The sequence below is a fragment of the Rhinoraja longicauda genome, chromosome 7 (genome assembly GCF_053455715.1).
Source record: "Rhinoraja longicauda isolate Sanriku21f chromosome 7, sRhiLon1.1, whole genome shotgun sequence".
Lineage (NCBI taxonomy): Eukaryota > Metazoa > Chordata > Chondrichthyes > Rajiformes > Arhynchobatidae > Rhinoraja > Rhinoraja longicauda.
This window is the reverse complement of record NC_135959.1, coordinates 17,286,729-17,311,127: the sequence shown is the minus strand read 5'-3', so window position 1 is coordinate 17,311,127 and position 24,399 is coordinate 17,286,729. Positions and strand designations below refer to the sequence as shown.

Below are 24,399 nucleotides of genomic sequence, written 5' to 3'. Positions count from 1 at the left end.
CATAAAAATTAAGGAGAGGAAGTATAACATAGCAAAGAAGAGTGGGAAGACAGAGGATTGGGACTCTTTTAAAGAGCAACAAAAGTTAACTAAAAAGGCAATACGGGGAGAAAAGATGAGGTACGAGGGTAAACTAGCCAATAATATAACGGAGGATAGCAAAAGTTTTTTTAGGTACGTGAAGAGGAAAAAAATAGTCAAGGCAAATGTGGGTCCCTTGAAGACAGAAGCAGGGGAATTTATTATGGGGAACAAAGAAATGGCAGACGAGTTAAACCGTTACTTTGGATCTGTCTTCAGTGAGGAAGATACACACAATCTCCCACATGTTCTAGGGGCCGGAGAACCTAGGGTGATGGAGGAACTGAAGGAAATCCACATTAGGCAGGAAATGGTTTTGGGTAGACTGATGGGACTGAAGGCTGATAAATCCCCAGGGCCTGATGGTCTGCATCCCAGGGTACTTAAGGAGGTGGCTCTAGAAATAGTGGAAGCATTGGAGATCATTTTTCAATGTTCTATAGATTCAGGATCAGTTCCTGTGGATTGGAGGATAGCAAATGTTATCCCACTTTTTAAGAAAGGAGGGAGAGAGAAAACGGGTAATTATAGACCAGTTAGTCTGACATCAGTGGTGGGGAAGATGCTGGAGTCAATTATAAAAGACGAAATTGCTGAGCATTTGGATAGCAGTAACGGGATCATTCCGAGTCAGCATGGATTTACGAAGGGGAAATCATGCTTGACAAATCTACTGGAATTTTTTGAGGATGTAACTAGGAAAATTGACAAGGGAGAGTCAATGGATGTGGTGTACCTCGACTTTCAGAAAGCCTTCGACAAGGTCCCACATAGGAGATTAGTGGGCAAAATTAGGGCACATGGTATTGGGGGTAGGGTACTGACATGGATAGAAAATTGGTTGACAGACAGAAAGCAAAGAGTGGGGATAAATGGGTCCCTTTCGGAATGGCAGGCAGTGATCAGTGGGGTACCGCAAGGTTCGGTGCTGGGACCCCAGCTATTTACGATATACATTAATGACTTAGATGAAGGGATTAAAAGTACCATTAGCAAATTTGCAGATGATACTAAGTTGGGGGGTAGTGTGAATTGTGAGGAAGATGCAATAAGGCTGCAGGGTGACTTGGACAGGTTGTGTGAGTGGGCGGATACGTGGCAGATGCAGTTTAATGTAGATAAGTGTGAGGTTATTCACTTTGGAAGTAAGAATAGAAAGGCAGATTATTATCTGAATGGTGTCAAGTTAGGAGGAGGGGGAGTTCAACGAGATCTGGGTGTCCTAGTGCATCAGTCAATGAAAGGAAGCATGCAGGTACAGCAGGCAGTGAAGAAAGCCAATGGAATGTTGGCCTTCGTAACAAGAGGAGTTGAGTATAGGAGCAAAGAGGTCCTTCTACAGTTGTACCGGGCCCTGGTGAGACCGCACCTGGAGTACTGTGTGCAGTTTTGGTCTCCAAATTTGAGGAAGGATATTCTTGCTATGGAGGGCGTGCAGCGTAGGTTCACTAGGTTAATTCCCGGAATGGCGGGACTGTCGTATGTTGAAAGGCTGGAGCGATTGGGCTTGTATACACTGGAATTTAGAAGGATGAGGGGGGATCTTATTGAAACATATAAGATAATTAGGGGATTGGACACATTAGAGGCAGATAACATGTTCCCAATGTTGGGGGAGTCCAGAACAAGGGGCCACAGTTTAAGAATAAGGGGTAGGCCATTTAGAACGGAGATGAGGAAGAACTTTTTCAGTCAGAGGGTGGTGAAGGTGTGGAATTCTCTGCCTCAGAAGGCAGTGGAGGCCAGTTCGTTGGATGCTTTCAAGAGAGAGCTGGATAGAGCTCTTAAGGATAGCGGAGTGAGGGGGTATGGGGAGAAGGCAGGAACGGGGTACTGATTGAGAGTGATCAGCCATGATCGCATTGAATGGCGGTGCTGGCTCGAAGGGCTGAATGGCCTACTCCTGCACCTATTGTCTATTGTCTATTGTCTATTGAAAGGAGATGAGGAGAAATTTATTTAGTCAGAGGGTGGTGAATCTGTGGAATTCTTTGCCACGGAAGGTAGATTCTTGATTAGTACAGGTGTCAGAGATTATGGGGAGAAGGCAGGAGAATGGGGTTAGGAGGGAGAGATAGATCAGCCACTCAGCACCTCTAGAGAGAAGGAATGGATGATGTTTCAGGTCGAGACCTTTCTTTAGATGTCTCAACCCGAAACGTCACCCATTCCTTCTCTCCAGAGATGCTGCCTGTCCCGCTGAGTTACTCCAGCTTTTTGTGTCTATCTTCGGTTTAAACCAGCATCTGCAGTTCCTTCTTACACGATAGATCAGCCATGATTGAATGGCGGAGTAGACTTGATGGGCTGAATGACCTAATTCTACACCTATTCCTTATGACCTTATGACCCTCGCTATCAGACAGTGCATTCCAAATGCTTCTCACAGTGAAAGTTCTCACTGTGTAGAAGAGTTGCCCCTCATTTCCGCCTCTGGTTCCAATCTCAATTATCTTCACTCTCTTGTCTTCTGGTTATTAACTCTTGTGCTGCCCAAAAATATTTCTACATATTGATTCCATCAAATCCCCCCTTTGATTTGCTCATCTTTAATAAATCTATTCTAATTTTCTTTGCTCTCAGGACAAAAATATTACTTTTTTCCAGTCACTCATCCCTGAGTAAGTGTGCAAAGGTTTTTGTCAATTTTTCTCAGTTGTGGTGCTCAGACTTGGCCACAATACTGCATCTGGAGTGAACCATGTCTTCCTTTTCCCAGACCTCCATTTATAAACCCTACAGGTTTCATTAACAGTTTCACTATCTTTCCCATCAAGCTCAAGGTCAAATGGATAAACATAACCTTAAATTAAGTTTAAGTTAACCATAACCTTAAGGTGATTTTCTCCCAGGAGAATATAATGCTCTACCCATCCTATACCTCTCTCACGTTATATCTCTTCACCTTCTTCCTATCAAAGATAATTATTTTGCACTTTGTCGGTGTCTGCCACATGTCTGTTCATTCAACTTGCTTGGTCCCCTGGTCTATGACAGATTTCTTCAACATTTACGACCTAGTGTTATCGTCCGGATTCCCAATCTACAACATTGAAACTACTGAGGCCTGTCTATCGGACCACAGCGCTATCATTTTTGACGCATCTCTGCCTTTATCTCCCGCAAAATCTCATCTCCCTGTTCGTTACTCCCGCGACATAAATTCATTGACTGCCAGTAAATTCTCCGAGGCTCTCACAGCTGCCCCCAACATCTGCACTATTGAGGCTTCTCCCCCCCCATCTCAGCACTGAGGATCTCACCTCTTTATTTAATATCACTTGCTCTTCCATCCTGGATTCTATCGCTCCCCTTAAAATGAAAAAGCCTAAGCCCAAAGGTCGGCCTTGGCTCAATGACACCACCAAAGCCCTAAGAAGGGAGTGCAGAAAATCAGAACGGAGGTGGAAATGCGACAAGCTTCAAATTTCCTTCAAAATTCTGAGAAACAATCTTCTCAAATACCAGGAAGCAGTAAAGTCTGCTAGAGCACAATACTTCTCTGACCTTATCTCCAAAAACTCTCATAACTCCAAGGTCCTATTTAGCACAATTACCTCTGTCATATGTCCCGCCCCCAGTACCAGCTTAGTTGGGTCCCCTGCTAAGTGCGAAGAATTCGCTAAATTTTTCACCAGCAAAGTTGAGAACATTAGAATGAACATTTCCCCTCCCACCCGTGACCTAGCTGTCTCACTAGTCTGTTCATCTAAATTGGACTGTTTCCAACCCGTCACTCTATCCTCCCTTGCAAAGCTTGTCTCCGCTTTGAAACCTGCAACCTGCCCCCTTGATCCTGCCCCCACTGCCCTTCTGAAGGATGTTATTGCAATAGCCGGTCCCAGCATCCTCTCTATTATCAACAGTTCTCTGGCCACTGGCACTGTTCCAACCTGTTTCAAGCACGCGGTGGTCCAGCCCCTACTGAAAAAACCTAACCTAGACCCCACCTTGCCTAGCAACTACAGACCCATTTCCAAACTGCCATTCCTGTCAAAAGTCCTTAAAAAGGCAATTCTAAACCAATTAGTGCCCTACCTACACCAAAACACCATCCTGGAAAGTTTCCAGTCAGGTTTCAGAGCCCACCACAGCACAGAGTCTGCCTTTTTGAAGGTACACAACGACCTGCTTCTCGCCATCGACACCGGCGACTGTGTAATCCTGCTCCTTCTCGACCTCAGCGCAGCGTTCGATACAGTGGATCACACCATCCTTATTGACCGTCTCCGGTACGCGGTTGGCATTGATGGCACTGCCCTGAGCTGGTTCGTTTCCTACCTCAAAGATAGGAGTTTCGCCATCAACATAGGCAGTTATTCCTCTTCTCCAGCTAGCCTCTCCTGCGGAGTTCCACAAGGCTCCATCCTAGGCCCCATTCTCTTCTCTCTATACATGCTCCTCCTTGGCCAAATCATTCAAAGGCACGGCATTTCTTTCCACTGCTATGCCGATGACACTCAGCTTTACCTCCCCCTGAAACCCAACAACCAGTCAAATTTAAACAGCCTCTTACACTGCCTTGAGGACATAAAATGTTGGATGGCACAGAACTTCCTCCAATTAAACGAGAGCAAGTCTGAGGTCATCCTATTCGGCCCCCCCGACTCCATCAAATCGATAACAGGCAGTCTTGGAAGCCTATCCTGCCTAGTCAAACCGCATGTCAAAAACCTCGGTGTGATATTTGACTCTGCATTAAAATTTGACAAGCAAGTCCACGCTGTGGTAAAAGCCAGCTTCTTCCAACTTCGTACCATAGCTAAAATCAAACCTTTCCTCCAATTCGACGACACTGAAAAAATCATTCACGCTTTCATTTCCTCCCGCCTAGACTACTGCAACTCCCTATACACTGGGATCAGCCAATCATCCCTGTCCCGCCTGCAACTGGCCCAAAACGCCGCAGCGAGACTCCTGACGAATACCCGTAAAAGGGACCACATCACGCCGATTCTGGCCTCTCTCCACTGGCTCCCTGTACGGTACAGAATCAACTTCAAGCTCCTCCTATTCACATATAAAGCCCTAAATGGACATTCCTCCCCCTACATCAAAAATCTTCTAACCCACCTCTCTAACTCCAGGTCCCTCAGGTCGGCCGACTTGGGGCTACTCACTATCCCGCGGTCTAGGCTTAAGCTCAGGGGTGACCGCGCTTTTGCGGTTGCAGCTCCTAGACTGTGGAACAGCATCCCTCTCCCCATCAGAACTGCCCCCTCCATCGACTCCTTTAAGTCCAGGCTCAAAACCTATTTCTACTCCCTAGCGTTTGAGGCTCATTGAGGAGGCGCTGTGAACTGTTTTGTATGTGCTGTTATGTTTGTGTGCTACTGTATGTTTCATTTTTTTCCTTAGTACATAATCAGATGTACAGCACTTTGGTCAACGTGGGTTGTTTTTAAATGTGCTATACAAATAAAATTGACTTGACTTGACTTTTAAGTTTAGTGCCACCTACAGATTTAAGATCATACCTGATATTCCTCAGTCCTCAATGAAAGTCATCGCAACGGCACATGGACTTCAGTGTTTGCAGAAGGTGGATCACGATGACCTCTGAAGACAAAACAAAAGCTGAACTTGTGAGCAAGAAGCACATTCCATAAATGAACAAAAAATACTCGTATGAAGGGTAGAAGATTCTGCTGCCTCTGGGAATCTACAGTCTTTCCAACGGCCCAGGATGTCTGGGGCGAATCATTTAGCAGTGGGTGGAGATATCAAACTCATCGCACCAGTTCTAGACTTTGGTTACAGAGAGGCTTCCATGAGCGTGAGGTGGTTCCAATTGTCAGTCAGCCGGTATGCGTTCTCCCCCTCTGGGCTACCTCTAATGGAAAGTATGCCTGGATCCTGTTAAATGAGGTGGTAGAGTGGTACAGCTGGTAGAGCATCCGCCTCACTATGCCAGAGACACGGGTTCCATCCTGATCTTGGTTGCTGGCTCTGTGGAGTCTGCAGGTTCTCCTTGTGAGTGTGTGGTCTTGTTTCCTCCCACATCCCAAAGACACAGTAAAAGGCCAGGATAGAGTGAATGTGGATGTTTCCACTAGTGGGAGAGTCTAGGACCAGAGACCATAGCATCAGACTAAAAGTACGGACCTTTAGAAAGCAGTTGATGAGGAATTTCTTTAGTCAGAGGTTAGTGAATCTGTGGAATTCTTTGTCACAGACGGCTGTGGAGGCCGTCAATGGATATTTTTTAAGGTGGAGATTGAAAAATTCTTGATTAGTAAGGTTTCAGGGGCTATGGGGCGAAGGCAGGAGAATGGGGTTGAGAGAGAAAGATTGATCAGCCATGATTGAATGGTGGAGTAGACTTGATGAGCCGAATGGCCTAATTCTACCTCTAGAACTTATGAACATGATTCAGACAAGTCAGTTTCCATTGCACTTCCCAGGCCCAGATACTCACCCTTAAGTGTGGTGTCCAGATAGTCTTGCAGGACTTCAATTGCTGGTGTAACTTCAACCCTCTTCAGCCTCTGGGTAAAAAGGCCAAAGTCCTACAAGCATTTTAGTTATTACATGAGGCAATTTTGAATGACCTAAATCCATGAATCCTTAAGTATCTTTGGAGTTCCAGTGTTACTGCACTTTTGGTATTTAAAGTATCCTTTTCATAACCTTACATTCCATTATCTGCAGTTTAGCCCAGTTATTAAATTGTTGGTGAAACAAGGAACTGCAGATGCTGGTTTGCACAAAAGGAGACAAAGTGCTAGAGTAACTCAACGGGACAATAGACAATAGGTGCAGGAGCAGGCCATTCGGCCCTTTGAGCCAGCACTGCCATTTACCGTGATCATGACTGATCATCCACAATCAGTACCCTGTTCGTTCCTTCTCCCCATATCCCTTGACTCCGATATCATTAAGAGCTCTATCTAATTCTCTCTTGAAAGCATCCAGAAAATTGGCCTCCACTGCCTTCTGAGGCAGAGAATTCCACAGCTTCACAACTCTCTGAGTGAAAATGTTTTTCTTCATCTCCGTTCTAAATGGCCTACACTTTATTCTTAAACTGCGGCCCCTGGTTCTGGACAAGCAGCATCTCTGCTCTCTGGATAGCTGACGTTTCAGGTCAGGACCCTTCTTCAGACTGATTGCAGGAGGTGGTTATAAACTTATGGCATGTGGGGTTGTACGTTAATTGGCGTCTGTAAATTGCCCCTAATGAGTAGGGAGTAGATGAGAAAGTGGGATAACATAGAACTAGTGTGAACAGGTGATCGATGGTCGGTGTGCTAGGTGGGCTGAAGGGCCTGTTCCCATGCTGTATCTGTAAACTAAACAAAACTAAACCAAATTAATTCTGATGGGAAATGTAAATTGCAGTCCAGCAAACCATCAATTACTGGACAATTAAAATGAGTTAAGAGCTAAATTCAGAGAATTAAGCATTGATTCATAATTGGATTACAGTACTTTTCAAGCTGGGGTGGGGAAGGTAATTTGGAGAATTGCATTCATCTTTCTTACAATTCCTATGATGTGAGAAATTAGTATTAAAATATCACCAGAAGTTTCTGTAGACATGTTAGAATGAAGTAGATTTACTCAATTCTGATGCAGACTATATAAAAGTTTGAAGCCATCTGATTCAAATTAGTCAATCACTTCCATTTGTTTATTTCTGTTTAATTCGACGTTTCGATTATTTCGGTTTAAAAAAAAAAATCAGGATTAGGCTGTGAAAATTTAATCCACACTCCTGGATCCCACTTTGAGCGCATACTTGACCCCTCGTACTGTGGAGGGCTTGCAGGAGACCCTGTGGCAGTCTTCGTGGGAGAATTACCCAAACATTTAGCAGTCGGCAAAATGTCAGGGGTTAAACTGAAAGCTTATAGACCGGGAGCCTTTTAGAAAACATTTTGTTGGGCTGATGGTCTCTGCTTGACACACACCGTGGTTGCTACGTTGTAAGCGACATCGGTTTGAGATATGGTTTTAGTGTGAAATACATCAGCCAGGGGGCAGATGGGTGTTTGAAAAATTGCAATTGTTCACTCTAAGCAGGGAGCTGAGTTTCCATAGAGACATGGAATAAAATGCTGAATGCACCCTAATTGGTATGTCTCTCCAGATCAGCTCATTGTGTTCCTACTAATGATGGGCTGTGTATGTAATGAGGACAGTGGGCTGGAGATACTGACTGCTTGGGTGTGTTCCTCCTTGGCAGGCACAAACACTCGAATTGACAGCCAGCGGCTGCTAGACAGGAGCAAGGGCTCGGAAACATATGGACACGGGCTGAGCGTAGCATCACATACATATGCCTGCCATTAAGCGCAAGCTTGGTGCTTTGTATCCCCTTGGCCCGTTGCCAGTGCAGTCCACCTGCTGAAGGAGTGTGCACAAAGCTGGTCTCAGAAGTGGCTGGAGAGCTGGGTGCATCAACAGCAGTTGACAGCAATTCACAGATGGGTCGTGGTTATGCTCACAGATATAAAAGCAGGAACAAGTCACTCCACATGCATTGCTCATCAAACTCACCATTGAAAGAGGAAGCACGTTCTGATGTTAGGTGAATCTCCCTCACTGTGACCTGACAAAACACTCGCAGGGAAATTGACCCACTCCTCCCACACCCAAGCCTTAAGGCAAACATATTTAGTTTAGTTTACTTTAGTTTAGTTTAGAGATACAGTGTGAAAACAGGCCCTTCGACCCACCAAGTCCATGCCAACCAAGGATAGAACTAGTACAATCTATGTACTAGTTCTATCCTATAACATAGGGACAATTTATAGAAGCCAATTAACCCACAAACCAGCAGGTATTTGGAATGTGGGAGGAAACCGGAGCACCCGGAGAAAACCTATGCAGTCACAGGGAGAACGTGCAAAACTCTGTACAGACAGCACCTGTAGGCAGGATGGAACCTGGATCTCTGGCACTGTGAGGCAGCAACTCCATCGCTGCGCCACTGAACTGCTCCTGTGTTGGTGTTGGACTGGACTCATATTTGTCCATGTGGGGTAAAGAAGGCAAATCTCCCTCTCCAAAGGACATAAATAAATCAGTTCGAATTTCACCCACAAGCTAACCATCTTTTTATTTTCAAAAATAAATTTAAACTCTCAAACAGCCCGGACTCGGGTACAATGGTATTGCACATCCCATTAGACAGTGGCGGATAGGCACAGATTTAGACTTCATTATTGTCAGAGAGCTATCTGTGATTAACAAACCCTCCAAGAGTCGATTAGACTCGAATCAATTTTGATTCACTTGTATTCAATTTATTTTCATGGCAGATAAATTCTGAATGTGTTTATAACTCTCCAATAGTCTACATTGTGTTGAGAAAGAGTGTTCCTTTACAACATTCACATTATGGCGAATTTGAAAAGCTGCATGGAGATAGTTAGGTTAATTGTTTGATGTTAGCATGTCATCATAGCAATGGTGACTCTGATATATCTGTCGATGATGACAAAAGGCTAAAGGTCATGTGAAACAGGCCTGCCTTCAGAGGTCATCTAACATTCTTATCATTGACAGCCATCTTCTTTTCAAAGGTATCATAAATTTGATTTGGGGTGATTACATTCACATCCATCACCCTGCCTGAGCAAATTAAGCCTCAGTCTTGTTGCAAAGGCAGCTCTTGTCTCAGCTTGATGCCATGCATACTCTTCAGAATGTAGACCAGACAGCACTCACAGTGCAGCACTGAGGGAGAGGTAGGACTGTGGAAGGGCAGTACTGAAGGAGTGCCAATCTGTGGCAGGGACAGTACTAAGGACTGCTGTGCTGAGGGAGGGGTAGTACTGAGGGAGAATCGCACTGGGGAGGGGCAGTACTGAGAGAGTGCCACACCGTGCAAGGGGCAGTACCAAGGGAGCGTCACACTGTGGGACGGGCAATACTGTGGGAGCACTGCACTGTGGTGGGTGCAGTACCAAGGAAGCATCGTACTTTGGGAAGGGCAGCACAGAAGTAGTACCACACTGATGGAGGGGCAATACTGATGGAGAGCCGCAAGTGGTAGGGGCAGTACTGAGGGCGTGCCACACTGTGGGAGGGGCAGTACTGAGGGAGTATTGCACTGTGGCAGGGGCAGCACTGAGGGAGCACCGCAATGTGGTAGGGGCAATACTGAGGGAATACTACACTGTTAGAGGATTTGTATTAAAGGAGCTCTCACTGTAACTTGATGTCAGAATCATGGCGTGGGAGTCAAGAGGCAGATAGGATCAGGGTTTGGTCAGACAGGAATCAGGCTGGGAGTGAGGTGCCTGTGGACACAGGCAGTATGAGGAAGGGAAGAGAGAACTGCTGACAGAAGGGCCTCCCTGCATGATGACTCCGTGGATGCAGACCTGGTAAAGACTGGATCACATAAAGATGGAACTCGCCCATGAGCTTTTGAACCCACAGTATGTTTGCTTGGAATATTTTTTATTGAATGAGTTGTGTTAGTTTATTGAAAGTATATAAGGAACGTCTCTGCTGATATATTGGAACTGCTGTATTGGAGGGGTTGCACAGTGGTGCAGGTGGTAGAGCTGCCGCCTCACAGCGCGAGAGACCCGGATTCGATTCTTGATTAGACTGTCCTTTGGGATGTGGGAGTAGTAAGATGGGCCTTGTCAGGTGGCAAGAGGCAGGTGAAGGGTGAGGAGGGTGTTGGGGGAAAGTGGTAGAGGGTGGGGTGAAGCATGGTAGGGAATGGAGGTGGCTTCATGCAGAATGGAAGGGCACAAGGGATGTGTAGGAAAGAAAACTACTGATGCTGGTTTAAATCGAAGGTAGACACAAAATGCTGGAGTAAATCAGTGGGTCAGGCAGCATCTCAGGTGAGAAGGAATGGGTGACGTTTCGGGACGAGACCCTTCTTCAGACTTCAGGCACAGGGGATGTTAGGTAATAGAAAGTATGGGGGTGGTTAGGGAGGACCAAGGGGATGGGTGTAGGGCTGTAGGATGGGGAGGGATATATGGCAAGGAATAAATGATGGGCATGGTTGGAAAATGGGGGTTGTGCAGTGAATTAAGGGGGAGGGGAAAGTTTCAAGCTGGAGGTGATTGGCTACAACTTACCACCATTTTGTTGATTAATATGTTCAGATTTTAATCATTTATAACTGACTAATTTGTGACAAACAAGATGTTTAAGCAGCTTAGTAAAATCCCTGTCAGCTACTTGCTGCTGGATAATTAAAGTTGTTCTACATCCTTGCTGAATCATTTGATCCATCAGGCTGAATTTTTGATCCATCAGGCTGAAAGATAACATTCAGTTTGCTAATTCATGAAATATTGATGTTTCTGTCTGAAGTAAAGTAACTGAAAAGCAGAAAGTTAATTTGTTGTGTGGTATTGGCAATGCTTTTATGTAATTTTAAATTTATTTTCAGGGAAATTGTTGTTGGCCTCCACAATGTAATTATAGAGTGTCTCTGAGAGTAGTATCCTGGGAGTGAGGTTACGTTGCTTAGTCAATATCTTTACCACATCTTAAAGCCGAGGAATAATGGGATATAGACTACTAGAAATATGAATTATGTTTGAAAAAATCTTCATTCTTTATTCTCATTCTCTGGAGAAGCGCAGACTGCTCTGGAGTTTGAAGCAAGATCAGATGAGCTTGATAATCACAGATTGTTCAGCAGGGAGTTATAATGGGGTCAGGGGGCAAAGGTCAGGGGGCGGCTTTCTCATGAATCCATTTAACAGTGGCAAAAGCATCAACTTCTCTCTGAATAATTCCTTTTTTTTTTAATCAGCTGCAAATCAATAGAGTTTATTTAGCAGTGATTGCGCAGCACAGTGTGCCTGTGTAAAAATTGCAGAGATTACAAAAATTATTGTAAGAATTAGTGAGTTTTTCATTTCTGTAGTCCCGCATTTGATGTTTAGTTTGGGATGAAGTTAATTTTTAAAAAATATATGTTTAAGACTTTTTTAACATTTGAATAATGTTAAGGCTCTTTTCAATACAAACTTTAAGTCTGAGTCTGAAGAAGGGTCCCAACCCGAAACATCACATCCTTTTTCTCCAGAGATGCTGCCTTACCTGCTGCGTTTCTCCAGCACGTTTTGTCTATCTTTGGCACCATCAGCCCTTGGTGCTTATCCAATGAGCCCTGAACTCTCTCTTCACACCAATGCTTATGAGCACTGAACCGGCCTTGGTTAGTTTCAACTTAGACAGAGATAAGTGGTTGCTAAGAATTATGTTTCTTCAGGGATATAGCTGGGTAGCTGGTTCTAGCTAACCACTGGAGCGAAAAGCATTCAGTTTAACAGGGTTCGAGGTGGAAGTCACACGATGTAGGGCCGGATTAACATAGTAGCAAAAGTAGCATTTGTAGCGCTTGCAGCACCGGAGACCCGGGTTCGATCCCAACCATGGGTTCTGTCTGTACGGAGTTTGTATGTTCTCCCCGTGACCGCGTTGGTTTTCTCCGAGATCTTCGGTTTCCTCCCACACTCCAAAGACGTACAGGTTTGTAGGTTAATTGGCTTGATGTATGTGTAAAATTGGACCGAGTGTGTGCGGGGATCGCTGGTCAGTACGGACGGTGGGCCAAAGAGACTGTTTTCGTGCTGTATCTCTAAACTAAACCCCTCCATCACTCACTCTCTGAGAGTCCCGTATTAGGCCCGCGGGCCGCTGTAGGCCCCGACACTGTAGGCCCGGACAGTGTAGGCTAACGGAGCTCGTGTTCGGGGAGCGGGGCCCAGTGTGTTCGAGGAGCGGGGCCGAGTGTGTTTGGGGAGCGGGGCCAAGTGTGTTCGTGGAGCGGGACCGACTGTGTTTGGGGAGCTGGGCTGAGTGTGTTCGGGGAGCGGAGCCAAGTGTGTTCGGGGAGCGGGGCCAAGTGTGTTCGGGAAGCAGGGCCGAGTGTGTTCGGGGAGCAGAGCCGAGTGTGTTCGGGAAGCGGGGCCAAGTGTGTTCGGGGAGCAGGGCCGAGTGTGTTCGGGGAGCTGGGCCGAGTGTGTTCGGGGAGCAGAGCCGAGTGTGTTCGGGAAGCAGGGCCGAGTGTGTTCGGGGAGCGGGGCCAAGTGTGTTCGGGAAGTGGAGCCGAGTGTGTTCAGGAAGCAGGGCCGAGTGTGTTCGGGAAGCAGGGCCGAGTGTGTTCGGGGAGCGGGGCCAAGTGTGTTCGGGAAGTGGAGCCGAGTGTGTTCGGGAAGTGGAGCCGAGTGTGTTCGGGAAGTGGAGCCGAGTGTGTTCAGGAAGCAGGGCCGAGTGTGTTCGGGAAGCAGGGCCGAGTGTGTTCGGGGAGCGGGGCCAAGTGTGTTCGGGAAGTGGAGCCGAGTGTGTTCAGGAAGCAGGGCCGAGTGTGTTCGGGAAGCAGGGCCGAGTGTGTTCGGGGAGCGGGGCCAAGTGTGTTCGGGAAGTGGAGCCGAGTGTGCTCAGGGAGCGGGGCCAAGTGTGTTCAGTGAGCGGGACCGAATGTGTTCGAGGAGTGGAGCCGTGTGTTCGCCGAATGGAGGTTGCAACCCACCTCCCGGCCCTGGCGACCATCATTGGTGGAGCGGGAGCATGTGGCCGCAGGCTGGGTGAGGCCACGTGGGGTGCGAGTGGTGACGTCACCTTGTCCCGTATTTAAGGCCTCTTCATAACATATGCTACGGGCCCCACACCAGCTTAATCTGGCCCCGCCACCATGGTTAAGACTCATGGATTTCTGTCTCTTAGAAGCATTTTGAAAGCAGGTAGCAGCTTTGTGATCACTTTTAATTTCCATATTTATTTTAAATATAATATAAATTTGGAACAACTCTGCAGAGCTTTCAGGTGGGTTTCTGGGCCAACATAATCGCCGCACTTCATGATCCATACAAGAAAAAGTAAAATGCATTTGTCAATCAAAATTAAGCCAGAATTCACATTTGTTTCACAGAGATTTAAAAAAAATGTAACTCTGATTCCTGTAAGATTACCAACATTTTTCTTGCCCTCTGTTATCAGGCTTCTGAGCAGTCCTTCCATAAGTTAGCGTACTGTCCAATTCCCTCTACCTCATTGTGGACATTGGACTTGGCTCTGGAACTGATGCACTACAATGCTGAGAACTATATTCTACACACCTTTGCTCTATCTATTGTACTTGAATTTGACTTGATTGTATGGTATATCTGATCTGTTTGGATAACATGCAAAACAAAGCTTTTCACTGTATCTCAGTACACGTGACAATAATAAAGCTAAACATAAAACTAAACATGTTTCAATAAAGCATCCAAAGGAATAGATGGACCGAGTCTCCCTGTGACCAGACAGAGTGAGCAAGCTTCAGTCTGCAGTACACAGGGTGCATGCAATTCACAAGGGAAGAATTGCTTTGCAAAATGTTAATATCCTTCTGTTTATGGGGGAGAACCTAGCCACTTTTCTTCATGATCGTGGAACAGTATTGTTATGGTAATTTTAGAAGGCTCAGTTTTTAAAAGTTAAATATATATACACACCACAGAAATCATGTTTTTGTTGCAGGAGACACTCAAAGAAATGCGAATGTTCAGAGGTTATCGCCAGCCGGCACTTGCAGTTTTGAAAAGCTCCATTACAATTCTCAGTGTGCTTCCACGGTTCTTTCTGGTGACTGATGCTTTTTCCTAAATGGATCAGCAGTGCCACATAATGGGTCACTTAAGTGATAATTGCCAGAATGTTTTAGACTTCATTTTGTAAATAAGATCTGTTCAAATTGCCACGAGTTGAGCATAAAATGCCACCGATAATAGCTTTTAGATTTTCGTATTAAAGCAAGCTGCTTTTTTTTTAAGCCTTTCACTATTGCCTGGTATAAATGTATTTATCAGTTTGTATATCTCCCGTGATCGACATTATTAACAAAAATCTTGTATTAATATTGCATCTTTAATGTAGTAGCATTTCCCCAAAGTGTCGTGGGAAACATTAGCACCACACCAGGGAAGCAGATATTAGGATGAATGGTCAAAGAGAAAGATTTGAAAGACCTTCTTCCAGGAATAAAGAGAGAGGTAAAAGGGTTTTGAGAAGGAACTGTAAAGCTTATAGATCAGGTAGTTGAAGGCACAGACTCCAGTGGTGAAGATTCCTTTGGGGGAAGACCAAGGAACTAAAATGGAAGAATGCAATGGACTGATGAGCAAGATGTGGTCACGAAGATAACAGGGATGGAGAATAAGAATTCTAAAATTGCACTATCTCATCTATTTATTCATAATTTTTTTTAAATCACTGATTATTTCTTGCCATTTCAGAAATGTTATCATAATAAGTAAACAATTTAATATTTCTGCGCAACAGTTTTGATTACCCTGCAATCTTTTGTTGACTAAATTCTACGCGGGAGAGCACTCTTGTAATCTCAAACGGAGCATTTAAAGCAGATTTGAAATGAATCATTGGTTGAATTCACTTCTCGGTTCTCAACAATCACAGGTGCTTCACAAAGGAACCCCGATTAAATATAATTTTTTAGAAAATCAACAAAGGCACATGGAAATATGGAGTTGAGCGATTAATAGGCTGCACAATTTATCTCTCGTCATTCTATTGCAAGACTCGCTGCAAGCAATTACCCAGCTGCCTCTTGCTTTTGCTGGGAGCAGCACACCAGACCATTCAGTTTACACATTAGATAGACACAAAATGCTGGAGTAATTCAGCGGGGCAGGCAGCATCACTGGAGAGAAAGGTCTTTCAGTCTGAAGAAGGATCTCAACCCAAAACGTCACCCATTCCTTCTCTCCAGAGATGCTGCCTATCCCTCTGAGTTACTCCAGCATTTTGTGTCTATCTTCGGTGTAAACCAACATTTACAGTTCCTTCCTACACAGTTTACAAGTTACCTTTATCCTGCAAGTATAACAACATCTAACATTTCTGCCATTGCCTGCATGCATGCTTCTGCAATTCATAGTCTGGGTCAACAATTGGAGAGGTCTGACAGCAAATTAATTGGGAAGGAGTTGAAGGAATCTTTACGACAATGCAAAATAATCTGACAATTTATACCTTGTATTCACAGACATAAATTTGGGCAACTAGCAGAGCAGAGGAATAGCTAAGCGTAAATTGGCACAAGGAAGGAAATCATGTTAATGGATCATTTCTTTCTGAACTACCTTTTACAATGTGTATTTCAATAGTCAATAGTCAATTGTGCTTTATTTGTCACACATGCAACTGTACAATGAAATTCCTTTTGCATATGTTACACATGCAGGTGCCGCCATTATTGGCGCCATTATTGAAAGTCTGGTCGGCCCGCGCGTTCGATGTACTGGAGCAGTTCCCGCAAACCGACGTACGCTTCTCCACTCCTCTCCTAATGAGGCCATCTTTGTGTCCTGAGGGCACCTCCTGCAGCTGAAGGTGCTGGGCATTACCCCAGTTCCCCCTCCTACCGGCCCACACCAAGCCACCAACGTCTCCAGCTGAATGTTCCAGCTCCAGCAAATTGATTTGCCGAATGCTTACAATGACGATTGGCCATGGAGTTATTGTACCTTTTGAGGTGTCAATCCCGTCAGTGCCATCTCCTCGTGTTCTCCCTGTAACCAAGCAAATATCTACCTTCCAGTAATTAGCTGATGTCCTTTTAAAAGTCGCATTGAATCTGCATCCACCAGAGTTCACTTTCAGGACGCACATTGCAAATTATAGCCATTGCTGAATAAAATTATTTCACCCAACATTGCCTGTTAAACATTCAATAATAATTTTTTTTTTAATGTTAGTGTGATGGCACCTGAGAACCTTTTTGATTTCTTTAACCATTTTGCCATACAAAGGGGCTTGATTTAAAGTGAGTATCTGCAAGGGATCATGTAAATAAAGTTCTATCTATTGTATCATTAGTAGCTGACTATAAGACCCAGTGATTTAAGTCTCTATAGAGCTTTATTGGTGTTTCGAGAGCATTCAGACATTATACACTCTAACCAGAAAGAGAACTTCCAAGGGGAGGATACACCATCGTGTTGTTAATGAATAAATATAAGGATAGTATCAAACTTAAAGAAGAAACCTGGAGAATGGGTGGCAGAGTGGAGCAACGGTAGAGTTGTAGCCCTGCAGCGCTAGAGACCCGGGTTCAATCCTGACTGCGGGTGCTGTCTATATGTTCTTCCTGTGACCATGTGGGTTTTCTCCGTGTGCTCTTGTTTCCTCCCACATTCCAAAGACACATAGGTTTGTAGGTTAATTGACTTCTGTAAATTATAAATTGTCCCTAGTGTAGCAGCATGCTAGTACAGGGTGATCGCTGGTTGGCGTGGACATTGTGGGCCTGTTTGGGCCTGTTTCCACCCTGTATCTCTCGAAAGTCTAAAGTAAGGTCACAAGAACTCTGATAATCTGGCACTCATGGGACTTTGGTGAATTTTCCCAGTCGTACATTGGAAATTATTCATATTAGTACAAAGATTTTAAAGTGAGAGAGCAAGGATATAAAGGTGACCCAAGGGGCAACTTTTTCCACACAGTGAGTGCTACACACATGGAACACGTCACCAGAGGATGTGGTAGAGCAGATACAATTACAGCATTTGAAAGGCACTTGGGCAGTTATATGGATCAGCAAAGGTTTGGATGGATATGAGCCATGCACAGGCAAGTGGGACTAGCTCAGTTAGGCCTCTTGGTCGATTTGGGCTGAAGGACCTGTTTCCTGTATAGCTCTATGACCCCAACACCCATTTAATTCATTTTTTAAAAAGTTACGTAGTGCTACATGAAATACCTCAGTTAAACCAGTGCATTTAAAATGATATGCAGGATGTAGGGTCAGGTGGTTTAATAATCAGCTGGGAAACAAAGGCCTGGTAAATTTTAAAACATTGCAGGAAATGTGGTCTGAGTGTGTTAAAGGGAGTTTGGGAACAGGGGCCTGTTGAGTTTAAAAGCAGTGAGGGAACCGGGGTCCTGGTGAGTTTAAAGAGAGTGCAGGAAATGGGTCCTGGTGAGATTAAAGCAGCTTTAAATCCCACCAGTGGCTCAAATCATTGGATCTTATGGACAGGTATCTATGAATGAATGAATAAGTTTATTGGCCAAGTATGTGCATATACAAGGAATGTGCCTCGGTGCTCCGCTCACAAATGACAACACAAACATACAGTTAACAATTAAGAATAAAGCATAGCCACATCAAAACAATAAGGATACAACATGACGGTCTAAACATGTGGGTGAAAATACACTAGAGCAAAAAAGAGACTACAGACTTTGGTTATTGAGTAGAACTACTACTCGTGGACAAAAGCTGTTTTTATGTCTGGCTGTGGCTGCTTTGATAGTCCGGAGTCACCTTCCAGAGGGAAGTGCTTCAAAGATTTTGTGGCCAGGGTGAGAGGGGTCAGAGGTGATCTTACCCGTTCGCTTCCTGGCCCTTGCAGTGTACAGTTCGTCAATGGGGTGAAGGTTGCAGCCAACCACCTTCTCAGCTGATCGAACGATCCGATGCAGCCTCCGGATGTTATGCTTGGTGGCTGAGCCAAACCAGACCATGATGGAGAAGGTGAGGACGGACTCAATGATAGCAGTATAGAATTGGACCATCATTGCCTATGGCAGATTGTGTTTCCTCAGTTGCCACAGGAAGTACATCCTCTTTTGGGCCTTTTTGACTGTGGAGTCGATGGTGGCCCCCCATTTAAGGTCCCTGGAGATGATGGTTCCAAGGACTCCACAGATGTGACTGTGGTGTTGTTGATGGTGAGTGGGGGGAGGGGAGGGGAGGGGGGATCTCTTTGAAAGTCTACAATTAGTTCCACTGTCTTAAGACCATTGAGCACAAAGTTGTCGCGATGTAACCAGGACGCCAGCTGTGTCACTTCCCCTCTGCAGGTAGATTCCTTCCCATCCTGGATCAGTCCAATCAGGATTGTGTCATTCGCAAACTTGAGGAGCTTGACAGAGGAGTCTGTGGAGGTGCAGTCGTTGGTGTAGAGAGAGTAAAGGAGAGGGGAGAGTACGCAGCCTTGCGGTGCTCCTATGCTGAGGGTCTGCGGGTCCAAGATGTGCTTTCCCAGCCTCACATGCTGCTTCCTGTCTGTCAGGAAGTTGATGATCCATTGATCTACTTGGCACTTTGCAGATCCCAGGTGTAAATCTAGCCCCCCTTGATGCTAAAGCAGCATCAACATCTGGGATGATCTGTCCTGAGCCCAGCACATAGATGTAATCTCAAATAGGAACCCCAGCCCCTCCTCTTCCTTAGAAATTTAAAGAGGTTCAGCATGTCACCGAATACTCTAACAAACATCTGCAGTTGCGCTGCAGAAGGTATCCTGTCACATCATTGCCTGGTATGGAAAATCCAATGCACAGGATTGCAAGAGACAGCAGAGAATGGTTGACTTAGCCCCGTCCATCATGGGCACTGCCCTCCCCACCATCTAGAGCATCTACATGAAGTGCTACCTCAGGAAGGTGGCATCTATCAACAAGGATTTCCACATGTCCTCTGAAGTCCTACAACACTAGCTTCAGGAACAGCTACTTTCCTACAACTATCAGGCTCCTCAACTGACTTGCACAACACTAATCCTACCTCAGCAAAGGAACACTATGGTCTATTCGTGCACCACTATGAACATTTTCTTGCATAATTTTCATGTCAAGAGTGTTTTCTTGTCAAACGGAACAGTATAATTCTTGCTTGTAGCAGAAATGTAAACATATTACTCTGTAAAACCAATAACAAAACAACAAAAAATGTTCAGTATATCCAAAACAAAGACAAATAAATAGACAATGGTAGTGTAAAGTTAAAAATAATGTCCCCAAGTCTATATAGTCTGTTTTTTGTGCAGTCTTTTTCATTTCACCATCTTCAAGAATTTACGTGTAATTTATGTACCTTATATGTAATCTGTGAGGTCAAAAGTAACGTCTATGGTAAATAACATTGTAGAGATGGCTGTAAGTCAGGAGGACGGGCAGCACAGTGGCACAGCAGATGCTGTCTGTACGGTGTTTGTACGTTCTTCCCGTGACCGCGTGGGTTTTCTCCGAGTCTTCGGTTTCCTCCCATACTCCAAAGACGTACAGGTGTGTAGGTTAATTGGCTTGGCATATGTGTAAGATTGTCCCTAGTGTGTGTAAGATAGCATTAATGTGTGGGGTGATCGCTGGTCAGCGCTGACTCGGTGGGCCGAAGGGACTGTTTCCACACTGTATCTCTAAACTAAACTAAACTAAACAGGAAGGGATGAAGGAATGAGGAAAAATTGTAATCACCAGAGCAGTGACATTGAGCAAATTGTTGGAGTTGTGGTTGGCAATGAGGGCGTTACAAGAAGTGGCTTGTGACATAGTTGACGTGTTTGTTTCAATTTTCCAACAGTCCCTGTTTCATGTTAGCCAACAAGGAATTAATAGTTCATTCAGTCATTGACCTTTTATTAATCAACTCTTTTTCCAGCCCAACGGCTGCTGACTGACTGACTGCACATTTCCAGCATTTTGGATTTTATTTCAAATTTCCAGAATCCACGGGCATTTTTATAAATCATTTTTATAAATTTTTATAAATCCAAGAAAATAATTCAAGAAAAAAGAACTTACAGATCTCTGAGAGAAAAAGAGAAAATGAATGATGTTTTCAAAATATCAGTAAAGGTTCAATGGGCAAAACAGCCATTTTCTTTGCGGTTTCATTCTGTGCTGATTCAATACAATATCCGCTGCAGTCCCTATTGATACTAGCACGTACACTGACACAATACTGCAGCACCTTACAGTATCCACACAATCGAATGAATACTTCCATGATTTTCTGTTTTCAATGCAAGTCCTTTCCATTCAATTCTGACAGACAATTTGGCTGTACGCAGTGCACAGTCTTCATAATTCTATTCCCCTGTACCATTATGTTCAGATATTCCTCTTCTCCTCTCTAATGTCTTCCTTTCTATTTCTCTCCCTTTCTGGCTCCCTCTCCCTTTATTTCAATCCATCTCTATCTTGCCTCCCTCTCACTCTTAATATTTCTCTCCCTATTTATCTTCATCTGCACTTGCCCCTCTTGTTTCCCACTTGATTCCCTTTTCCTCTTTCTTTATTGCTCTTAATGCTATTTTACCCAATCTACATCCCATCAATTTCACTCGTTTTCCTTCCTATTTTCTTCTCACTCCATTCTTCCCTCTCTCTCCCTCTTCCTCTCTCCCTCTTCCACCCTGACTGTTCTGTTACCACTCTATCTTCTCCCTCCCTCATCCACCTTCTCAGTTTCTCTCTCTCCCACTCGTCTGTTTCTCTTCCCCTCCTTTCTCTCTCTCTCTCTCTCTCTCTCTCTCTCTCTCTCTCTCTCTCTCTCTCTCTCTCTCTCTCTCTCTCTCTCTCTCTCTCTCTCTCTCTCTCTCTCTCTCTCTCTCTCTCTCTCTCTCTCTCTCTCTCTCTCTCTCTCTCTCTCTCTCTCCCCCTCCCTTTATTTTTTCGCACATCCACCTCCCGCTGCCTGTTCCACTGCCTTAAGACGGGAATCATTGACATGGTCATCTAATTTCCAGTGTTTCTCTTGCACTCCCTCCCCCACCTTCCTGCCTGACATGGTCAAGGAGAACAGATTTCACTTGCTGTGGTCTTGTATCTGTCCATTCTTTTTTCCACATGGGGAAGCCTAGTCTGAGTGGACACTGTGTGGTCTCTGCTTCCTGTGTGGCCTGGATTGACTGCAGGACTCACAGTGCGATTCGTAAACAAGCCAGGAAAGAGCCCCGAATCCAGCAAATTCCTTTTGTGAAGAATGTGAGCTCATTCTTCGTTCATTTCGTGGGCGGAACAAAGCAAAATAAATCTTTTCTTCGCTCTCCTAAAGTACAATGAAACAAAACATTCCACAATTCTTTCATAGTGTCATCCTGGCATCATTATAAATATCAAATCTGTGCAGACTAAAGAGTTAGACACATACGACACTCTTCAAATTAGCCTTGGAAATCTGGAAAATTGTTTAGTTTGTGGGTTGCAACACAAAGGACTGTAAATTCAGTGGAGTTAACCACCTGAGAAACAAAGTTAAATTGCCCCATTCTGCACCTGGGGAGCACACCTCCAAAGCACCCACCCAAGATTACACCTTCCACTGGGAGTCCAACAGAAGAATTGGGAGGAATTGGGAGGGATATCCCCTGGAGCGTGACATGAGTCACAATAACGATACCTGTGACTGACTGCATGATCAATGCCTCCTCTTGCTTTGTTGGAAAGCATGAGCAATCCTGTGTTGGCGTATCCATTGACCAACGCTTAATTGATTGTTAAATTGTAATATTTTTTGCCACCAGTATTTATCTGTACAATCAACACTAGCTATGGTATTCTTTCTTTCATGTTGCTCAAAATGTTTCCAACCAATTTTGATCATTTTTTTTTACTGTGCATGGAACATAGTGTTAAAGGAGAAGAACCATGATCTATTTGAATAGCATAGCAAATTCAAGGGGCTGAATGGTCTATTTTTCCTGTTTTTCCATGTACTGGAAAATGACATCTTTTCAGGAACAGGCAGTGGAGTAAGACTAATTGGGTAGATTTTTCAAAGAGCTAGCACATTAAGGCAGAAAACACTCTTTGGCATTGAAACCATACCAGCAATCGACTTTTTCAAACTTTTCTTTTTGCATCTTTCTTTTTTCTGGTCTTGGATATGTGTGATGGAACACTGTCGAGGGACCTTTACTCTGTGCCTAACCCTTGCTGTCCTTGCTCCGGGAGTGTGTGGCTGTGCTGTGTAGGGGGAGAAAGGTTTGAAGAAGGGTCTCGACCCGAAACGCCACCCATTCCTTCTCTCCAGAGATGGTGCCTGTCCTGCTGAATTACTCCAGCATTTTGTGTCTACCTGTGTAGAGGGAGCTTCACTCTGTGTCCAAACCACTTTTTACTGGCCATTGTACCCAGACCCCATCTTGTGTCTTCGGTAAAAGCCTATGGGAAAGGAGCTCATAATTCTGATCTTCCATTCATTTTCCAGACACTTTATTTATTTGTGCGCAAGGAGAGCAGTGCAGTCCCAGTTACTGCACTACTCTGAAATTCCAATCAGAACAGTTAACTTTTTATACAGATTTTGGCCCTTGAAATTGTGAGCATTTTCTAATTTCTTATCACCAATAGCAAGACGTTCTCAAAACATTAATATACAAATGCAATAACACTAATACAAGTAAACCTACATGCTATTTAATCCTTTATTTAATTTTCAATATCAAGAACCTTGTAGTGTGCCTCAAGGAATACCCATCCCAAAACATTGGGGTACATCAATGAATACCTGTCAGGAACATTGATGTGCGTCAATGAATGGCTGAAGGTTGTTGTGCTGTACAGCTATCCTAACCTTTGTCATACTGCAGCCTCCACATTGTGCTGTAGAGTTATCTTAACCTGGTGCTGTACAGCTATCTTAACCTTAGTTATACTGCAGCTTCCACATGTATACATGACATACCTGGGCAATTTACAGTCATACAGCATGGAAATACGCCCTTTGACCCAACTTGCCCACAGCGACCAACATGGCCCACCTGCCTGCATTTGGCCCTTTAAACCTATCCTATCCATTTCCCTGTCTAAATGTTTCTTTAACGTTGCGATAATACCTGCCTCAACTACCTCCCCCAGCAGCCTGCTCCATACACCCACCACCCTTTATGTGAAAATATTACCCGTCAGGTTCCTATTATTTCTCCCTTCACCTTAAACGTATGTCCACCAGTTCTCAACTCCCCTACTCTGGGCAAGAGACCCTACGTGTTTACCCAATCTAGTTCTCTCATGATTTTGTACACCTCTTTAAGATCACCCCTCATCCTCCTGCGCTCTAAGCAATAGAGTCTTAGCTTGTTCAACCTCTCCTTATAGCTCAGGCCCCCGATTCCTGGCACAATCCTCGTAACTCTTCTCTGCACCCTTTCCAACTTGACAACATCCTTCCTATGACATGGTGCCCAGAACTGAACACAATACCCTAAAGGTAGACACAAAATGCTGGAGTAACTCAGCGGGTCAGGCAGCATCTCTGGATACAAACACTTGCTTTCCCTCCCTCTCCATCCCTTTCCATTTCCAGTTCTCCGGCCAGTGTGACTGTCCCCCTGATTACATTGTATCTCTGTTTGCTTTGTGGTCACCTTCTCCTGGTTGGCAATGGTCTGTTCTGCCTTTTTGCTTGAACCTCATCTCTTTTGATCTCTTACACTTCCTTATCTCTGAAACTCCCTCTCCCCTGACGCTCAGTCTGAAGAAGGTCTTGCCTGAAACATCACCCATTCCTTGTATCCAGAGATGCTGTCATGCCTGCTGAGTTACTCCAGCATTTTGTGTCTATCTTCGGTGTAAACCAGCATCTGCAGC

General features: G+C 44.6%; 1 long non-coding RNA gene across 3 annotated transcripts in view; it reads right to left on the bottom strand.

Moving 5' to 3' along the window:
• LOC144595110 (uncharacterized) overlaps positions 1-24,399 on the bottom strand; it is a 179,744-nt gene that overhangs the window by 15,643 nt on the left and 139,702 nt on the right. For all 3 annotated transcript variants that reach the window (XR_013547457.1, XR_013547455.1, XR_013547456.1), the window contains exons 3-4: positions 6,500-6,590; positions 5,559-5,640 (exon numbers count right to left, since the gene is read on the bottom strand). This is a non-coding gene — a long non-coding RNA (uncharacterized LOC144595110). The remainder of the gene's footprint in view (positions 1-5,558; positions 5,641-6,499; positions 6,591-24,399) is intronic.